General features: G+C 41.7%; 1 protein-coding gene across 1 annotated transcript in view; it reads right to left on the bottom strand.

The window, feature by feature from the left end:
- Positions 1-12,259, bottom strand: part of BRSK2 (BR serine/threonine kinase 2) — a 377,628-nt gene that overhangs the window by 268,403 nt on the left and 96,966 nt on the right. The gene's annotated exons all lie outside the window — the stretch shown is intronic.

The following is a 12,259-nucleotide window of genomic DNA, read 5'->3' as shown; positions in this document are numbered from 1 at the left end:
CTAACAGTAAGAAGACAGAAAACCAGAAGTAATTACATTTAAAAATCAAGGGATGGGGGAAACATAGAAACAGAGAGTGGTGGAGAGAGCTCATTTTAAGGGAAGCCTTTTTAAAGTTCTGACCAAGCACTCCTGGGGGGGGGGGAGACCTCCAAAGACCTCAAGTGTCCTTGTGTCAAGTTTCCAGTTCCCTTTCTACTAACTTCATTCTGACATTATTACAGCAGCTGAACAGAGCAGGAAGGTGTCAAAGTAGAAGGGTTTTCTTTAAGACAATTCAGCTGTTCTTAGATATTGTCAGATAGAAAGTTATCACTACCTTTAAAGGGGTAGGTATTTTTTTAGGTATATCTAGGAGCACTACCGTGAGCCATTAGTTTAGATTCATGTTTGTTTTTTAATGAAGGGAACAAAAAGATACTGCTATCATAGGCATTGTGAGGTTGTGGGGGAGAAAGAGGCAGATAGAGAGAAGTGGGAGAAAGAAGAGGGGTAATGACTTACTTCTTTTGCGTAGTGTAGGTGCACTGTTTTTGTGTCAGCGTCACGTGGATAGGTTCTTCATCTATTCATTTATTAGTTTTCGTTGGTGGTGAGAGAGATTGGAGAGCTCAAGGCATGCTTGGTTGCATTTGGTTGATTGCAGTCAGTTTTGCTGATATGTTGAGGGGGAGGGAGTTGTTGGGTCAAATTAGACATATCAATTTGTATGCTGTTGAGGAATTATGTGTCTTTTGGGTCTGTGTATGTCATAAAGGGGAGCCATACAATGGTGAAGAGGTCCTCATGTTAATTGCAATTTGTTGGTTAACTTTTCTAGTAGGGCTGTTTCCCATATGGTTTATTAACTGAGCAGTTCTCCTAGTGAATGGGAAAAATATCTAGTATTGTGGCACATATTATTAACTTCAGCGATGTATTTCATCTAACATAGTCATTTCAGGGACTTCGGGATATTGGAAGGTGTCTGATTGAAGTAGGACCATATTTCAATCAATAGGGCTTATGTTTTCCCCATTTTTAATAGTTGTGCATCAAGCTCTGCCCACACACATTTGCAATTAGAGCAACATGTTTGATAGTGCAACAGATTTTGTGCCGGCAGGCAGACTATGGGGAGTCAATGATGGAAGGCATTATTTTTTTTTACTTTCTGTGCTCTGCTTCAATATTGCTACATATAAGTTTTTGAATGTTTGCGTTCATTCAGATTACAGTCCTAAATAAGTGTTGTAAAAGACTTTAGAAGACTGTCAACTATGAAGGCTTTGGCAATTTCCTTGCATGCTCTATATAAGTTGCTAGTTTAACTGACTTGTGGCTGAAGCTCTCCAAGCCTAAGTGCCTGAACTCAGCAAACTTCCAAAGCACCTGAGCTGTTGCTGAGAATTCTAGGATGATTAGGAAAAAGGGTGACACCATTATACAAAGTCAGAGCAATGTTCTGTCCAGCTCAGTATTGTCTGCACTGACAAACAGCAGCTCTCTGGGGTTTCAGAATAATTACAGCTTGTGTTTAGGGAGGAAGGAGCTTAGCCACAAGCCCTATTTTGGATGGCATGTTAAACCAAACATGGACTTAGCTTAGCACACACAAAAAGCAACAACAACAACAACAGAGGAACAAAGGATCTATAAATGCCTCTCCAGGTTCCCTTACATTTGTTAAGCCATAATACGGCTTGCTATGTCATGCAAACAAGGCTTGTGCCTCCACTGCTTTCATCCATAAACATAATTAACAGACCCACCCAATCTTCCAGACTGTTCTGCTAGACACCCCTCTTTTTTACCCTTCTCCAGAGCTGAAGTAAGAGTCATTTGTAGAAAACATGGAGAAATCCAGGGTCTTAACATATTTGTGACTGAATAGCAGCATGTGTTTCCCTGTCCTACGAAAGGTAGCAGCAGGCTGCTAGTTCCTGTCTTTGATGTTCATCATGAACCTGGAAGTTCCATCTTTAGACAATGGGGCAAGCAACTTTATCTCCATAGCCTCAACTGCCAACAACATTTCATTAGTTCAGGAAGCTCATAGGTCCTTGGCAGGCTGTTTTTGAGTTTGTTGTTTTAAGCATTATTCTAATTTACATACTTATAGCACTTCTGTGTACCTACGTATATATGGAAAGCTCTTGTTTTTTACTGGCTTTGTTTTGCTTCCAAACTGAGAGGAACACAACTACTTGAGTTTTGATAGAGGGAATAAGGGAAGTAATTTACTTTTATTAAAGGTAGTTTTAACAGGCATAACACAGGGCATTTTCTGGAACTAAGCTGGCTGAAGAACAATTAAAGGACAGAAAGGAGGCACTTTGGAGCTGATCTAGTGTAGTATCTGTTCTTGTTAGCAAGCTTTGGCTGAAGCTATTAAACAGGCAGCTGTGGTGAACATTCAAGGCTTTATTGTAAGCCTAGTAACTTTAAACATTTCTTCATGTAAGTACCTGTTTCCTCTGTCCTTATTATTTCTTTGTATTGCTGGCTGAGATTAAATAATTCATAGAGCACTCTTCACACAGGAAGAGAAACGCAGAAGGTTCCTTCCATGAGCAAGAGGTCAAAACTAGATTGGAAGAAGCATTATTTTCTGAATTACCAATAAAAATAAAAAGTGATCACAGTGAAAGGGAAATGTAAGTATTTATTATTTGTAAAAGGGCAAAAATAAATAAATAAATAAATAAATAAATAAATAAATACATCCATAGCTGCAGGCAACTTAACAAATATTTCTACTTCAGTACATGCTGGTGGCAATTTATTTTCCCAGCATGACCCCTTAGTTTTAATAACCTGATGTCTCAGAAGCATTTATTTTCCCAAGTCCATGTGCCACTTCAAACTATGGCAAACTGTTTGACCACAGGAAACCTGTAAAACAAGTTCGGACACTCAAAAGCTACAGACAAGAAGAAAAGTATATTCACCACTACTAAACACTCTTACAGAAAGTGACAAAAAAATGTATCAGAATTTATTATCATGAATTAAACCACAAACAACCACCTGCTTAGTTTTAACAAAAGAACAATGGGTGACTCACCCTATTAACCCATTCACTCCACCAAGTGTGGTGGTAACTCAACATGCTAGTAGCTTTGATAACATAAACAAACAAACAAACATTAAGTAGTAGTCCAAGTTTAGCTTTGCCAGCTGAAACGGCACACAAGAATATGAAGAACTTAATTCTGTACCATGCTGCAACTAGGTCTAGACTACCTTCAGTCCATTTCAGGCCTGGCACAATTTAGGGTGGGCATTTGAAACAACAGTGAACTTACTGTGGGTGTCTGCTATAAACCACCAAGCCAAACCAAAGACTTGGATGATACTTTCCTAGAGCAAATGACCAAACATTTAAAGGAGGGATATAGTAGTCATGGGAGACTTCAGTTACCCCAATATCTGTTGGAACTCAAACTCTGCCAAGAAGGTAAGTTCCAACTAATTCCTGAATTGCCTTGCTCACCATTTCATTTCCCGGAATGTGGAAGAAACAACGAGGCAATCATTTATCTTGGACCTGGTCCTCACTAACAGGGGGGAACTGATTGACAAAGTGGAAGTTCTGGGAACATTGGGTGTCCTCTTGAGTTTCATTATACACAGGCAAAGGAAAGCTGAGTGTGGTCAGGCACGCACTCTGGACTTTAAGAAGGCTTATTTCAAAAAGCTTAAGGAACTACTGGGTGTGAGATCCCCTGGTGAGAAATACTCAAAGAGAAAGGAGTCACTCCAAGATGGGTAGGAGTTTCTTAAAGGTGAAATACTGAAGGCACAAAGGCAGACAATTCCAACAAGAAAGAAAAGTGGGAGGCATCTAAAGAAACCAGTGTGGCTGCATAAGGACTTTACAGATAAGCTGAGATTTAAAAAGGGCATGTATAAGAAATGGAAGAAAGGGGAAATCATGAAGGAGACATATACATGAATACCCAACATCTGTGGGGAGGTCAGGTGGGCCAAAGCTCAGAATGAGCTCAGACTTGCAAGAGAGGTTAAAAATAATTTTTAAAGGTTTCTTCAGCTATGTTCAAAGCAAGAAGAAGATCAAGCAAGTGGTAGGCCCTCTGTTTGGAGAAATGTTATTTGGTGACAGATGTTAATTAATTAATGCCAACAAACAGTAAGAAATGGGGGGGGGGCTAGATGCACTGAGTACAAGAACAGTGCAACTGCTGCATTTGTTTGGACAAACAAAACATGCAGATTTGTAAACTAAAGCAAAGCTGTTTAAGCAAAAGAGGGAAGAATATTTTGTTCACTGAAAGTAGAATATGAACAGAGTTTCTTTAAACATTGTACTAGCAGAATAAATAAGAATACCGTATGTATAGAATGTATGATACGTTCCCCCTTGCCAGGCGTTTGATGGTCAATGAAAATTAGATGACTAAAACTCTCTTCTTTCACATCATAGTACAAAAACAAGGACTACAAAATCAGGAGCTGAAGAGATGACAGGCAAACCAGCTGCCCACCATCTCCTCCCCCACCCACCACACATGCACACACACAGAGCCATATTTCACCTGATTAATCCTCTCCCAGGGCAGATTAACGCTTATCTGCTCAATATCCATCTGCTTTGTGATTTCTCTAGATTGTAACCAATCCCAGGGCCCTATCTGCACCACTTCCCCCATTTGCGGATGGGAAAAGATAGGAAGCATCATGTTCTATTAGCAAAGGCAATGACAACATGCCATCACAGCTGCTTCCTCCCCACACACCCTGAATTTAGGTTACACACCATAGAAATGTGTGAAGCGGAGAAACCTCTGTGTGTATGGGAGAGAGTGAGTGAGAGAGATAGGGAACTGACAAGGCAACACAAACTAACATTCTCACACCATTTTTAACTTTGGCTGGAATATGCTCAAGGAGTGTGTGTGTGTGCGTGTGTGTGTAATCTATACCAGTTTTCCACCAAATAGCTTGCATTTTATATGTGATGCCTAATAATTATTTGACTATACTGAGGATCTGTTCCAGTCCTTTTGAGCCCCTTGGCTGCAAATGAAGCAACCACAGTAGAAGCAAACGCAAACTGGCAGGGTGTAAAATTGGTTTGGGGCTCATGTCTTTAAATGCATCCTGACCAAAAACAAAACGAAACACTCCCCATGTGAAATCTTGTGGAGAACTTTAGCCTAAGGTCAATGGGATTATTTGCTATATAATTTCACAGAGATAAAGTACTACCCAGATGGTGAAAATTGCATGACACAGTAATGGTCCTCAGCCCATGGCCTATTACTCCAATATTGTCAATGAAAAGAACACCATTCAAAACATTTAAGGAAAAAGAGGCACATACATGCAATGGATGTTCTCATTTTGGGAGAAGTAGAGGAAAGATGGTGAGCATAATTTATTGAGACAGTCTTCTAACCAAAGCCCCTTAAAAACAATGGGAAGTTTGCAAGATTTACCATTTGCCATTTCACCTAGCTACAGCAGAGGAAAAGGAGAAATGAGATCAGGCCCACTCCATCAGTTGGCTGAGAGACCAGCAGCCATTCTCTCCCCCCACCCCCACCCCGCTTGGGCAACTATTTCCATTCTAGCTGGTCATTACATGAACGGCCGTGTAACGTTAAGAGTTGCTTGTTTTCCCCTTCTGTTTTTCTGTGTTGTGCCTTAGATTGAAAGCCTTTAGATATACAGTGCTTGGGAGATTCCAGGTCCAGTACTTTATATTCAGTGGGCCAGTGCAGAAGTTGCAATGGATTGTGGGAAGTGAATGTTCGTTTTAGTGCATTGAAGTTTTAGCTTTTTCACAAATTTTGAAACAATGGTGCAACAAGTGTTAAATTGCTACACTTACACATGGCTATGTAAACTGTTGTAAATATTTCATTGCTAATTATTAAAAAAAAATTATAGTATAGGTCCATACCAGCAATGCTCCATCTCCAAAACAGTTTTACCAGACTGCTTAGTCTGGTAAAAAAATAACAGAGGAAGAACACCTAGCAGTTGAAAAGGCAGAATATAAATTGAAGTAATTAAATTGAGAATCTCAGCATTTCTTTATCCGTTATTCAACCTGAAGAGATTCTGGTTGTGTAGATGGTGGAATAATACCCGCTTCTCTTGTTGAACTTAAAAGGTAAAGGGACCCCTGATCGTTAGGTCCAGTTGCGGACGACTCCGGGATTGCAGTGCTCATCTTACTTTACTGGCTGAGGGAGCCAGCGTACAGCTTCCGGGTCATGTGGCCAGCATGACTAAGCCGCTTCTGGCGAACCAGAGCAGCGCACGAAAACGCTGTTTACCTTCCCACTGGAGCGGTACCTATTTATCTACTTGCACTTTGTGCTTTCGAACTGCTACCATGGGTTGGCAGGAGCAGGGACCGAACAATGGGAGCTCACCCCGTCGCGGGGATTCGAACCGCCAACCTTCTGATCAGCAAGCCCTAGGCTCAGTGGTATTTAACCCACAGCGCCACCCACTGTGAACTTATCTAGCACCAAATCATCTAGTACCTTCCATAGCGAAAATGCCAAGAAATTACCAAGTGAACATTACATCAGCCTACAATGGCATCCTATAGCCCTCTGGGCAAACTTTGAAGCACTTGCTTAAAATTTTTAAAGCTTTAAATTGTTCGAACTCATCTCCTCCCCTCAGTCATCATCATCATGATTCCATCTAATGGTGAGTGCCAACAGGACTGGAGCCAAACAGGACCACTGGGGAAAAAGAGTCAGGTATCATACTTAGAGGGACCCCAAGGGTTGCAGAAGTACAAAAATAAAAAAGGAGAAAACCTAAGGGGCAGAACCTTCCAATGAGGACTAAGCATGCTCAGGCTCTGTACACATTACTGTCTACTCCAGTATGCATAATGTTAGCCACAATCTTTATGTATCCTGTAGGTTTATTGTGTAGAGCAAGCGCAACTAACTTGAAAGACAACTGGAGGAGGAGGCATGGATAGAACAACTTCCCTGCGTTTTAAGCCACTCATGTGGACATAGCCTCAGTGACCATTGAAATGTTGCTAGAGGTGTTGGAAAACTGGAAGGTGGAAGAGGAATGGTGTATCTGGGGGGGGGGAGAGAGCATTGCTGGCTGGCAGCCTCTAATAGAGAATTTAGCTGGTTAACTACCTATCTTTTTGGAAGTGAAAGTTGGCCACACAAAAATAAGATACCTCTAGTTATGAACGTAATTCATTTGGGGGGTCCGTTCTTAACCTGAAGCTGTTCTTAACTAGAGGCGTGCTTTTGCTAATGGGGCCTCTTGCTGTCGCTGCACACAATTTCCATTCTCATCCTAGGGCAAAGTTCTCAACTCGAGGTAACTCTTCCAGGTTAGTGGAGTTTGTAACCTGAAGCATTTGTAACTCGAGGTACCACTGTAATTGCTTCTACATACTAAGGGAACACCCTAAGTATGTAGAAGTACTAATGGCAGTAAAGCCTATACAGAGAGAATGGGGTAAAGGGGGTTTGACGAAATATTGAGGCAAGTGGATTCATTATTTATAATTAAACATGCCACTTTTGCAATGTGCATGTGTAAGATTGTTGGACTATGACCTAGGAGACCAAGGTTTGAATCCCCACTTGGTCATGAAACTCACTGGGTAACCTTTGGCTGGTCACCATATCTCAACCCAAGCTGCCTCACAGGGTTCTTGTGAGGATAAAATGTGGAGGAGGAGAACCATGTACACTGCCATGCGTTTCTTGGAGGGGAAAGGGGATATAGAAATGTAACAAGTAAATCAATAAAATAAAGGGGGGATCAATGGAGGCCAAAGAAAGACAGGGAAATGAGCTGTACAAGTTCCTGACAACTTAGAGTAAGTATCATGGAGGGGAATGATTAAAGCTAAGGGGAATGCCTTTTCCATCTCCAGAATCTCTAGCTACGTACTGTAAACAGCTATAAAATATTCCGGCTTCTTCATCTGTCTACTGCTGGCTGTGTTACTGTCCTACATTATTATGAGGTCCTTTTAAATGAATATATAGGGGGCTGAACCTGACAGCTTTATTATTATTATTATTATTATTATTATTATTATTATTATTATTATTATTATTATTATTATCCCGTCCATCTGGTTGGGTTGCCCTAGTCACCACTCCGGGCAGCAAAAAACAGTTAGATGCAGTTAGACAGTAAAGCAGCCTTGGTTGTCTAGTAGATGACCAAGAGCTGAACAGGGAAGAGCATAACTTTTTAAAAAAACAACATCTACCCAAGATACATCATTCCTTACTGTGACAAAACTATCATGATGACAAGAGCTTTATAACAAATTATGTCCCTGTTTCTGTGGTTTTGAATTATTGGGAAAGCATCAGACCTTTGGGCAGCTTTTAATACCATTAGCCAGTAGTCGACAAATGAAGTAGCTATAGTCACCATGACGACCAAGAATTTAATTCTGGCAAGTCCCTTTGTTTCTGTTTTAACTTCTTGCATTTTCACTATGAAGCAGCTAAAGATGGTTACAATAATAGGCTGCTGCTGCCTTGTCCTGTCTTTAATCCTGCCCTGCCCATCCTTGCATTCCTGATTGATTGATTGATTGACTGACTGACTGACTGACTGGGAGAAGGCAGTGGGCAATTTTAAACCCAGGTTTTTTAAAAACCAGATTTTCCAGCTGCAAAAATTCCCTGCCAGACACCCCACACTAAAAAGAAAAGAAACCAAATGAACACAAAGCATGCTCTGCTCCTTGCTTACCCCTTGTGTTTTCGTCCATAGGAGCCAGTAGTTCTTATTTACTATCCAGTAACTAACAGGACTAGGGACCCAGGTGGCTCTGTGGGTTAAACCACTGAGCCTAGGGCTTGCTGATCAGAAGGTCAGCGGTTCGAATCCCTGTGGCGGGGTGAGCTCCCGTTGCTCGGTCCCAGCTCCTGCCAACCTAGCAGTTCGAAAGCACATCTAAATGCAAGTAGATAAATAGGAACCACTACAGCGGGAAGGTAAACGGCGTTTCTGTGTGCTGCTCTGGTTCACCAGAAGTGGCTTTGTCATGCTGGCCACATGACCTGGAAACTATACGCCGGCTCCCTCGGCCAATAATGCGAGATGAGCGCGCAACCCCAGAGTCGGTCACGACTGGACCTAATGGTCAGGGGTCCCTTTACCTTTTAACTAACAGGACAATCAAATGCCCCTTGCACCAAAGTAAATCCTAACTCGGTGCCATTTGAACTGATGTACGGGACATTAGTTACCTTTCTATTCCTGTTAACTCATCAAACTTCTATGCCAAAACTGGTGCATTTCGAACCCTGGGCTTTTCCAGTTTTCAACTAGATTGCCTGTTAAGCACAACTCAGCTGGTGGCTTAAGCTGGTCAATAGGGCCTGCAGTGCAGACTTTCAGTACCAACCACAGTTAACTCACAGAGGAAACATGACAACTCCCCTTATACCATATGATTTTATTGTGTATGTGTTTCTGGTCTCACAGGTGAGGGGCATATATATATGAAAGAAAGCAAGATAACCATTCTCTTTTCCTACCCCCACCCCAGGTTCCTGATTGAAAACATCCCAGTGTCAGACGCTGGCCCAGGTCCTTAAACTGATGGTGTTCTGCAACCTTCATTTTGAACACCCCGGGCTGAATAAGGAACACTCACACACAAAGATGACTGGGTTGTGATGGTCAACACTGCTGCCGGAAAGAAAGAAAAAGATGGGGTGGGTTTCTTTGAGAGGAAGAGAACACATTTTCTCCTAGCTTTAACACTGCTTTTGACAGAAAGAAAAAGCTTGCTGGGCTCTGCTCATGCACAAATTAGCCCCTTTGTTAAGGTGGGAGCAAGGGACAGACTGTGCCTAAAGCACAGTTAGGGAAGTTACAGGTAGGTAGCCGTGTTGGTCTGGTGTAGTCGAAACAAAATAAGGAAAAAAAATTCTTCTTCCAGTAGCACCTTAGAGACCAACTATTTTATTTTTTAAAAAAGCTTGTAAATTAACATTTGTTGTTGTTCAGTCGTTTAGTCGTGTCTGACTCTTCGTGACCGCATGGACCAGAGCACGCCAGGCACTCCTGTCTTCCACTGCCTCCCACAGTTTGGTCAGACTCAGGTTGGTGGCTTCGAGAACACTGTCCAACTATCTCATCCTCTGCCGTCCCCTTCTCCTTGTGCCCTCTTTAACAGTCCAATGTATTTTAGATTTTCTGATACTACATGAATCTGTTACACCAGGTTCCCCTCTATGGCTTATTTCATAAAATGTATTTGGCATTCAAATCAGGCTGTAGGCATAAGTCCATATTTCCTGCTCTCTGAGAACTGTTTGTACTCTTCCATCTGTTTATCTGACTGAATGGATATCTAGGAACAGTAGTATTTTTCTACCCTCATTATATATTTTGTAGATATCATCTAACAACAATCCCAGTGTTTATATATATCACATACATTTTCTCAGTAATTCTTGCTGTAACAAACACATAAGTTCGGCTTACTATGGGTAACCCCACCTTCCACATCAGGTTGAAGAAAAGTAGTTTGCTTTGCTACACATTGAGTTCATGGTTGACTGAGATTTGAGTGGTGGGTCTCCAGCTGCTGGGTTCACGCTTTTACAACTGCACCATACAATCTCTCATAAGAGATATACTGTATATGATAAAGAGTATATAAAATGACACCTACTATTTAGGTGATAGAAGAATGAGAGTCTGTGGAGAAATCTTGTTTCTGAGGCAAAGTTTTTATTTCAAAAGGTATAAAGTTTTTTATGTGGAATAGAGATAAGGGGTGTTATGTCAACTGTTTTGTGTTCCTCCTAGGAGCTATAGTGGATCACCAGCTTGCTTGAGTGACAGTTGAAAGTGCCATTGTTTGCATTATTTCAAACAGGAGGTGGTTATGTGAGTGAGGTTTCTATCTTGATGTCCAGGAGTCAAAGCAGATTCTATTTGGCACAGGCGGATTTAGGGGAGTGCAACCAGTTCGTCTGCTCTGGGCGCCAAGCTGAGAGGGTGTCACAGGGGGCACCTCAACAATGATGTAGAACAGAAGGTGAGAGGTGAGGGTGCCAAATTTTGGTGCCACATGGGATGCCAGTGACATATGAAAGCCCCAAATCCACCACTGGGTTTTGGACATTCTTGTCCATCCTTTTGGATCATAGTTATAGTTCAATTAGGGGATAGAATTCCACCCAAAGTCAAACTATTTGCCCCCAATTTGGTAACCTTTACTGAAAGGGGAGTCAATCCACCCTCTTGATCATTTTTTTTATTGCACACATATACCATCTGTTGATTTTAATAAACATCATAAATAAAAGATATACTTTGTTTTATATCTGGATCTCTGTGCTGTTTTGTCCTATGCATGACCACAGCTACTGGCGATGAAACTAGGGAAGAAGATAAATAGTACTGAGATACATGGTAGCCCCTGTACAGAGGCAGATTTAGGGTACTGTGACTTGTTCTGCCACTCAGGGCGCTAATCCAAGAGGGCGCTTTATCACCTCCTATCAAAAGCCTAGTAAGCGGGAAGGAGGTGTGAGGGCTCTGACAGAGTCCTAAAATCGTACCACCTCCTTCCCAAAGCCTAGAAGGAAGGCTCTAGAACCCTGCCAGGGCCTCACACCTCCTTCCCAAAGCCCAGTGTCTCCCTTATCCAGCTTTGAGAAGGCATTGCAAGGGTTGGGGGAGGGGTGTCAAATTTTGGCGTCACACAGGTTGCCATATTACCAAGGTCCACCCCGTAACCATTTTTTTAAAAAAGCAACAAGTCATAGTAGGAAAAATTGAAATGGAATATGCTCCTCAATAATGATGGAGTGGGGGGGGGAGGTTTCTCTACAGAAGCAGTTGATATTAGGAAATTCTGGACAGACTTTTCAGAAGCTTCTGCCGATATTTTCTCCTGTGACTTAAAAAAAAATATACAGAATGTGAATTTCCCCTTAAAGAAGAGAATGGCTGTGATTGCATGGTGAGTGACCATCTGCTTGCTCACTGAATTTGTTCATGTACTAGAGGCAGCATCAGGGTTTCATATGCATTATGGGAATGATAATGTCAGGATTGTAAATAGCCGCACCCTTGGTGACTTGTGGGAAGTATTAATCGCCTCCGGATAATCAAGCAGGTGCCTTTCACAAGCCTCATATTTGCGTACTTTTGTGTGCTTCTTTGCATGGTTGAAATATCCTAAAGGACCTATTATCAATGCTTTTTATAGCTTGCAGTGACTGTCAGAACTACTTTTGTGACTGTGGTGGAAATTCAAACACCA

This window comes from Zootoca vivipara, chromosome 1 (assembly GCF_965207765.1).
Source record: "Zootoca vivipara chromosome 1, rZooViv2.hap1.1, whole genome shotgun sequence".
In the NCBI taxonomy this organism is placed as follows: domain Eukaryota; kingdom Metazoa; phylum Chordata; class Lepidosauria; order Squamata; family Lacertidae; genus Zootoca; species Zootoca vivipara.
This window is presented reverse-complemented; position numbering and strand designations above follow the sequence as displayed.